Source organism: Gossypium hirsutum, chromosome A02 (assembly GCF_007990345.1).
Source record: "Gossypium hirsutum isolate 1008001.06 chromosome A02, Gossypium_hirsutum_v2.1, whole genome shotgun sequence".
NCBI lineage: Eukaryota > Viridiplantae > Streptophyta > Magnoliopsida > Malvales > Malvaceae > Gossypium > Gossypium hirsutum.
In genome coordinates this window covers 46,704,361-46,714,125 of record NC_053425.1, presented here as the reverse complement: position 1 = coordinate 46,714,125, position 9,765 = coordinate 46,704,361, and positions in this window count along the sequence as shown.

Here is a 9,765-nt window from a genome sequence, read left to right as displayed (position 1 = left end):
CCACAAAAAAAGGTTGCGCCCAGCACTAGTCAGTTTAATCGACGATATCAAATGTGAGCCCAGCTCTAGTTGGATAAACCAACAATGTTGCACCCAGTGTTAGTCGGATTAACCAACGATAATAGTTGTAAGCCCAGGTCTAGTTGGATAAACCAACAATATTTGCACCTAGTGCTAGTTGGATTAACCGACGATTGTGTGCCCATCGCTAGCCAGACAAGCTGACAAAGATTGCGCCCAGCGCCAGTCAAACATATTGACGATTTTATAGTTATTTACTTCTACATTTTTCTTCATTTATTTTCCTTACAATATTTAGCAATACGGATACATTTTATATCGTGAGCAATTTAACATTACTTAATTTAAATAGTAACTAGAAGTAAAACTAAGTTCGAGTCTACGAACTTACCTTAACAAAATAGTCGTAACAGTGAGGCTGATAGCTACTCCGTTTCCTAATTTTTCCACGGTTCGCGTCTAATTGATTCGTTCCTTAATCAAAGTTCATAATTTCATTCAATTATTTTTATTTCATCAATTTAATAATTATATTTATACATTCACATCATTCTACTATATATTATAAAATTATCCCAATGTTTAATCACTTGTTTAATTTGATCCTCAATACCAAACATGGAATTTAACCACATTGAATCATTAACATCTACATGTAACGTACAAGAATTCCAACTAAATATAATTCATCTAAAAGAAGTCCATTACCTTTACAAAAATTTAACCATTTAACTATGTCACTTTGAATTTATGACTTTCAAGTCCTTAGAAGTAATTGCTGAAAAATCACCATACAATTTGCCCACATTAGTCTACAAAACTTTGTATTTCTCATCCATGAAAACTTCTATGACTTTTATTCTTTCACAAAATTTCAAGAAGAGCAACCTAATTCATAACATTAAAACACTAAAAATATCATTTTTATGTCAAAACATCCAAGTATCACTTACCAATTTAGGCAAGCATTAAACCCCCAAAGTTGAAGAGTCTTTCCCTTTTCTTCTTTAAAATTTTGGCAGCAAGAGCAGAGAAAATTTTTCACTTTCCCTTTTTGTCTTCTTTTTACCTACCCTCTCATTTATCTATTATTATTATTATCACTTTATTTCTTTTCTTTTATTTATTTCTCTTACAATAATAGTTATCCTATTATCCATAGTAATGATACCACCTATACAAATATATTAGTCCCATATACACTCACTAACTTCATTTGACTAAAATCAAAATGGACTATTTACTTAAATAGTCTTTTCAACTATTTCTTTCTTATAATTAATCTAGTCCCTATCAATTAAAATTATCAATTCAGTATTCAATTAACTTCTAAAGTAATCTCTAAAAATTATAATATTAATATATTTAAACTGACACACAAATGCGGGATCCTAGAAGTAGGTTCTTCAACAACCCCAACTTTCGGGTCGTTACAAATCTCTTCCCCTTAAAAAATTTCGTCCCCAAAATCTACCTGAAAAGAAGTGAGGGTATTGTGACCTCATTGTTTCTTCCAACTCCCATGTCACTTCCTCAACACTATGACTACACCAAAGGATTTTGACTAATGGCACTCATTCTGTCGCCGGAATAGGGTTATAGAGTATTACCGAAGTTTATAGAATATTTATAGATAATTCATGTTATTTACTATTCAGTTCCCAAGATTATTTATATCGTCCCTTAAATGGACCCTCGAGGCCCAATATGAGTATTAGAATTGAGTAGGAACTAAATCAGGAACTCATAAGTTTTTTGAAAAATTTCTAGCTGCAGGCCGTGTTCGACCCCTTGTAACTCTCTGACTTGTGCCACACGGCTGGCCACACGCCAGTGTGAGTAGGCCATGTGATCTATTTAATTTTCTAAAATTAGGTGTCAGGATTCACACGGCCAAGAAACATACTTGTGTTCTAGGCCGTGAAGCACACACAGTTGAGACACACGCTCGTGTCTCTACCCATGTTCTCAACTCTGAGCATTCTATTTATCAATTTTAAGATGTAGGGGACACACGGCCAAACCACATGCCCATGTGCCAGGCTGTGTGTCACACACGGTTAAGACACATGCATTTGTGTCTACCCGTGTGGACAAAATAAAGCCATTTCCTAGCTTTATTTTTCACCCAAATTTTCCAATAACCTAAACCAAAATTTACATTCATATACCAACCAATCCAAGCATTATAACAAGGCCAATTCTAACACCTAACATAATATATCAGTACATGCATACCTATTCAAACGGAACTTAACCCTTTTCAAACAATATCAAACATGTATTCAATTCTTATATTATAATATCCAATTAATTCACATAAATATAAATCACATTCTATACAAATACAACATTCAATTCAACATATTTATATGCTCAATTAAGTTACACGAACTTACTTCGACACTTGTTCACGTATATAAATCCACTAATCCGAAACTTTCTCTTTCCTCGATCTAATTTTGAATTTGAGTTATCCAGATCTATATAAATGAATTTAATCATCAATTTATCTCATTTCATATTCAATTGGAATCAATTTACATCCTAGGAAAAATTATCATTTTGCCCCTAAACTTTCCATAAATTCTAATTTCATCTCTAGGCTCGGAAAATAAAATTCATGCAATTTACTCCCTATTCCAAGCCAACCACAACTTTAATAAACAATTTACAGCACACGTATTCCATAAATTTTAGAATTTTTCTTCAATTTTTACAACTTTACAATTTAGTCCTTAAATCATATTTTCATCAAAATTCACTTTGTAAAAGTTGTTTATCTATCAACAACCTTTCATTTTATACCATAAATTTCAAATTTTCAGCATATTCATCCATGGAAAAATTTCTATACTTTGATAAATTTTCAAATTAGTCCCCAAAATAGATAGATTAGATTATCCCGGTCTTAAAAATGTAAAAATTACTAAAAACGGGATAAGAATACTTACTCAATTAAGCTTGATTAGTTTCTTCTCTCTCTCCTAGGGTTTCCATGTATTTGGGGAAGAAAATGATATAAAATAAGATGATATTTCTATTTAATTTAATTATCATCTTTAATTTTATCACTTTTTAATTTAGTCCTTAGCCTTTTCTAATTTTTCCATGGATGAATCATCAAAAATATCTACTAACTTTTCTTTAATGGTCTAATTACCATTTAAGGACCTCAAGTTTTTAATTTCATAGCTATTTAATCCTTCTAGCTACTAGAATCCAACTTTTGCATTTTATGCAATTTGGTCATTTCCATAATTAAGTACTTAATCGATAAAATTTTCTTATCAGAATTTTCATGTGACATTCCTAACATAATGTAAACGATGCAAAAAATTTTTTTTGGCTCGGATTTGTGGTCCCGAGACCACTATTCCAATTTCACTGAAAATGGGCTATTACACACGAGCTAAGATTTTGACCGGTTCCTCTTCATGCGTCAAATCAGCCTATAGTTCAATTTCTTTTGGCAATAAAATATGAGATGGATCTGACCGATATCTTCTAAGCATTGACACATGGAAAACATCATGAATTTTTTGTAGCTCTACAGGTAGTTCTAGTCGATAGGCAACAAGTCCTACCCTCTCAGTGACCTCATACGGACCTATAAATCAAGGACTTAATTTTTATTTCATCCCTGTGACACCCCTAAAGTGACCCTAGTCGGAAAGTGGTTTCGGGACCACTAAACCGAGTCCTAAAGATAATTAACCGTCATAGTTGATGCTCATTATATGTACATATGCATGTGTGAAAATTTCATGTTTGAATTTTGTTAATGGTAAGTGAATTTTATCAAATAGGACTTATGTGAGAAAATTTGGAAATGTGCTAGGCAAATGTAAAGTGGCCTAATAATGCATGTTGTGAAATGATGGGTTTGCATGTCAAATTCCCCACTTTAGAGGAAGTGGCCGGCCATGAGGGTATGGGATACAAAGCATATGCATTTTGTATTAATATTATAATGACTACATGGTTTTATAATAGGAAATAAGTATTAAAAAAAACATATTAAAGACATTTTATGCTAATATGTGTGGGAAGAATAATAAAATATGAGGGGAGTGGGAGGAGAAACCAAAGTTGTCTCCCCCTTACTCCCCATTGCCGTGACTAGAGAAAGGGGAGGAAAAACAAAATTCTTCCTTTGTTGTTCAACATGGCCGAATGGAAGGAAGAAGAAGAGGGGAAGTTCGGCCAAGGTGGTTCTTGAGATTAAGGTATGTTCAATGTTGCTTTTGGAGGTTTACACATCCTTTGGAGGGTTAGCCTACTTCTATTTATCTCATGGATGAAATTAGAGTTGTTGGAGAGTTAGGATTCGGCTAAGAGGCTTCAAAATTTTAGTTGATGCCTTGATACTACTAGCATGTTAGCTATATGGATGCGTTAACTTACTTGAAATGCTAGATAAATTTGAACTCCCTACCAAATTCTTTAGGCAACCCATGTTAGAAATTTCGGTATTGAGATGTCTAGATCTTTCGGCCATTGTAGCTATGGAGGAATAAAGTTTTTGTTTCTTGTTAAATTGGATGAATCTTGTTGTATGAGTGCTTAAACAAACTATGATTAAATGGATGCATAAATTCAAAGTGGGAAGAAATGGGCTATTATATTTGATGCTAATGCCGAATATGAAGATGATGAACTTGAATAAATAATATTCAGCTAGCATGATAAGTTATGAAATATTAAGTAGATGATATAATTGATTGATGAAGTGGCTAATAAGGATTTCTAATGAAATTGTTGCCAAGGCCGAATGTATCATGAAGTAAATAAAAAAATTCTAAATGTGCATTATGTGCTTATATGTGTATTCGGCCAGGGAAGTTTGACATGAAACTTTGATAGGTTTGAGAGATGAATGACCGAATGAGCTAGAGGTTATGTATGGGTGAATTTTATGCACATGTGTGTGTGTGGCATTAGTAGCTAATGGCATTCGGCATTGTTTAATTAAAATTAGAAATGAATGCTTGAAAGTTAAATAGGTCACTCTAATGACCAAATATGCTAAAAGCTAATATATGGACAAATGATACGAACGAATTGGTTTTTGAAATGTATATGGTTGCCATATATATGTGTTTGATTGAGAAGTAAATTTGTTTGATTTAGCTCAAGAGCCTAGAGGATCAAAGTTGGATAAGGGAAAGGAAAAAAGTGATCGAAGAGCCGTCATAATCGTTCGGCAACTTCCGAGGTAAGTTTTAAGTGTTTAAACGTTGAGTAAATTCAATTATAATAGGACATGATGAGCTGATTTAATAAGATATGATGTGGCCATGATATGTTCTAAGCTCAAATGGTAAGTTCTTAAGTGTTTGAGCTTGGGAATTTAAAGGTAATTTGAAATAGTCTGCTTCGGACAGCAGCAGTAACGTGACTTTAGAAAATCACCATAAATTTATGGACTTGAATTAGAGGCTGAATGAGACATGAAATTAAAGCTTAATGAGTCTAGTTTCTTATAAAAGAAACCGTGTAAGCAAAGGAATTTCCGATAATGAGATATTTAAAGTTGTGTGAGACGGTGTCAGAATGACTCCGAAATCCCCTGTTCTGTTTTTAGAAAATCATTATAAATTGTACAAAAATGGTTATAAGATAAAATTTATATGCTTAGACTCCTTAATGAGTCTAGTTTCAAATAAAATCAAATACAACACATTTTGAATTCTGTAAAATGATAAATTTGATTCGTAGTGAAGAGTGGTCAGATTAGTCAAACAGTGGAACAGGGGAAAGTTTAAGAAAAATCTGGTATTGATTGGCCAAACCTAAAATTCTGGAAATTTTATGGATGGAAGATATATGAGTCTATATTCAGGAAAAATTAACGGAAAGTGATTTGGAGTTTTGTAACTCCAGTTATAAATGATTTAGTGACTATTGCTCAGGAAAAACAGCTTGTGCTGAATTTGAGATTGTGTTGTAAACCTTGATAAACTTGTTCTAGTTGCTCATAAGCTATCGATTAAACCCATACGTGAATTCTAAATTGTGATATTGGAAAATGATAGATGTAGATTCAGCCAAGAGAGTGTATATATGTGATGAATGTGAAAGTGTATGTATGTAATAAGGCCTAATGGCCGATGTGATGAATGTGAAAGTGTATGTATATGTGATAAGGCCTAATAGCCGAGGTGATGAATGTGAAAGTGTATATATGTAATAAGGCCTAATGGCCGATGTGATGAATGTGAAAGTGTATATATGTGATAAGGCCTAATGGCCGATGCGATGAATGTGAAAGTGTATATATGTGATAAGGCCTAATGGCCGATGCGATGAATGTAAAAGTGTATATATGTGACAGGGCCGAGTGGCCAACGTAATGGATGTGAAAGTGCATAAATGTGATAAGTCCCGAAAGGCATTTGTGTCAGTACTATATCCGGGTTAAAACCCCGCAGGCTTTATGCGAGAATATTATCACTGATTAATGTCCTTAAGCTTCGTGCTTGTACTATATCCGAGCTCTAAAGACCCGATGACTACGTGTGGGGATTTTGTCCGGGTAAGACCCGATAACTTCGTGTGGAGATTATGCCCGGGTAAGACTTCGTAATAAGAATTGCTTATAAATATATTCAATGCGAAAGGTTAAACAGGTATGTACTTCAAGTTTATATGTGAGCTTGATTTGCACTAAATCATAAGGTAGTTATGTGATGCATACGAAAGCAATCTATGAGACTATTCCTATGATTATGTGACATCGGATCAGTGTGAGAGGTGATGTGAAACCATACGATATATCTATGTCACATGAGCTCACTTTTATGTGAAAGTTTATCTGCCTATTGTATATGATGAGATGTGCAGATTCGGTAAAGGGATGGTATGCCCGAAGGAAGAGTGAAATAAAAATACGAACAACTATGTTATAATTTGATTGTTATCTGTTGACACTGCTTAAAACTTACTAAGCATTGTAATGCTTACTCCGTTTACTCTGTTTCCTCTGTTTTATAGATCTCATTGCGAAGCTACAGGCTCGGGGATCACTATCCACTGTTTGGTACTGCTATGTTTCGGATTGTCTTATGGCATGTATAAAATAGACTAGTGGCGGAAGAATATTTTGGTTAATGTATATAGCCATGCGAAAATGGCTTATATATGTTTGAGCATAATGTTATAATCATTTGGTATGGAATGGTTAATCGCTATCATGATTTGTGCTATTTATGCTAAAAGGGCTAGTTGAATCATGGAAACTATGAATAGGTAAAGTCTACCTTAAAGGCAGATGCTGGCAGCAGCAGTGATGTAGATTTGGAAAATCACTAAAAATAGTAGGATTGGAATTAAATAGTGAATAAATTATGTAAATGAACCTTGATGAATCTATTTTCATAGGAAAGTAACAAAATGATCATATGGACAGTATGTTAAGAGATATTCAGGTTCTCGTGAGAAAGGGCCAGAACAGTTTCTGGATTCCCTGTTCCGACTTTGGAAATTCATTATAAATTAACCAGAGATAATTAGGAGTCATGCCATATATGTATGGATTCCTCTCTGAGTCTAGTTTCTAAAGAAACAAGCGGCATCAGTATTGAAGCCCTGTGCAGGGAGATATCCAAGTCGTAATGCGTAAAGGTCAGTATAGTCGATCCCTGTAACATGGGAGACTTTGACTAATAAACTGTACTAATTGGCCTGACCAAAAATTATAGAAAAAAATATGTAGATGGGCATATGAGTCTAGTTTCAGGGAAAAATTACGAAACTGATTTTCATGTTGTGAAACTCAAGATATGATTTTAAAGCGAATAGTACGCAGATTGGCAGTGTCTGGGAAATTTTTTTTATGAGTGGTTAAAGTCTGCTAACACCTCGTGTTCGACTCCGGTGACGGTCTCGGGTTTGGGGTGTTACATTTGATTGGTATCAGAGCTACGGTTTAGTCGATTCTAGGACTAACGTAGCACGCGTGAGTCTATTTATACGTGCCATAAAGTGATAAAATGATAGTGTGATGATTTTTTGGCTATTAAAATGTGTTTGCTGTATTGTAATGAATCTTGATCCCGATCGAGCTGTAGCAAGCTTCTGACTATGAGAATTTGTGATATAACTTCATTTAGATATGCCTAAATTATTAAGTTGATCAGGTACGTATCATGTACTCGTATTTGAATTTCGATTTGGATTGAATTATAAGGGTATAAGTGATGCAATTTTGAAGGAGTGTTATGACTATAAATGTGATTTTTGTATGTGGCTATGGAACTGGAAGTTGAATGGTCGATAAGCATGTTGTGTTTGTATTCAAGTAATGTAAATGATATACTAATGTGTATTGCTATATGTGTATATGTATGTAGAGACGAAATTGTCGAATGTAAAAAGGCAGTGAAGCATATAGAGTGGTTGGTTTTCAGCACTAAGTGTGCGGGCAATAAGTGTTCACGGTTGTGAGATTGGCACTAAGTGTGCGGGCAATAAGTGTTCGCGGTTGTGAGATTGGCACTAAGTGTGCGGGCAATAAGTGTTCACGGTTGTGAGATTGGCACTAAGTCTGCGGGCTTGAAATGCATGGCACTAAGTGTGCGAGTTTAAAGTACATGGCACTAAGTGTGCGTGGTTGATTATTAAGCACTATGTGTGCGAACCCACTATATATATATATTTTCTATCAATTATTTATATTAAGGGTGCGACCTTACCGAGTCGATTTCGGACAGCGGAAAGGGGTAAGTTCTTGAGTAATAGAGCTTAAATTATGATTTGATTAGATCATGTTTTAAGCAAATGAAAATCATGCTCTTTGTGTGTGGCTATTGAGTCGAAATTGCAAGAATGATAAGTGTCTTGAGTTTGAGTTTTGCTAACGAAAATGAAATACGAATGTGCCATGATTTGTTGTTAAATGTGCATGGTTATTTGAATGATGTCCGGGCTAAGTCCCGAAGGCTTTGTGCTAAGTGACCATATCCGGGCTAAGTCCCGAATAGCATTCATGCTAGTGATGTATCCGGGCTAAGTCCCGAAGAGCATTCATGCTAGTGATGTATCCGGGCTAAGTTCCGAAGAGCATTCGTGCTAGTGATATATCCGTGCTGGTGTTATGTCCGGGCTAGGTCCCGAAGAGCAATCATGCTGGTGACGTGTATTCGGGCCTTCGTGCCTAGTAGGCTTCGTGCCGGTAATTTGAGCAAAGTTTAAGTATTCATTACTATACGAATTCAAATTTAAATGAGATGATATGTTTAAAAGTGTTCATACATGATGTTTATAGACTTGGTTAAGTCATTTCAATGTGTAATAACGAATGAATAAGAGCACTATGTGTGTGAATGATTAGAGGCACTGTGTGTGTGCGAATTCCTTTAACCGAGCACTATGAGTGCGAGATCGGTCAGTGGGCACTAAGTGTGTGAAGTGGAATTCATGTAAGACCTCGTTTGGGACGAAGGCATTAATTTGAGATAGTGTGTAAGACCATGTCTGGGACATGGCATCGGCTCGATATGTGAGAATATGTAAGACCATATCTAGGATATGGCATTGTAAGAGCTATATGTACTATTGCTGAATGGACACTATTTTGTTAATCTTGTTTAAGAAATTATTTTGATTAAGTTTCGACATTCGAAAGTTTGAAAGAATTTTTGATGAATGTTGATAATTTTGATATACGAGTTATGTGCTAGAATAAATCTCATGCCAGTGTATTATATTAGGCTTTATGCCTATTCGACTGTATACGGGTAA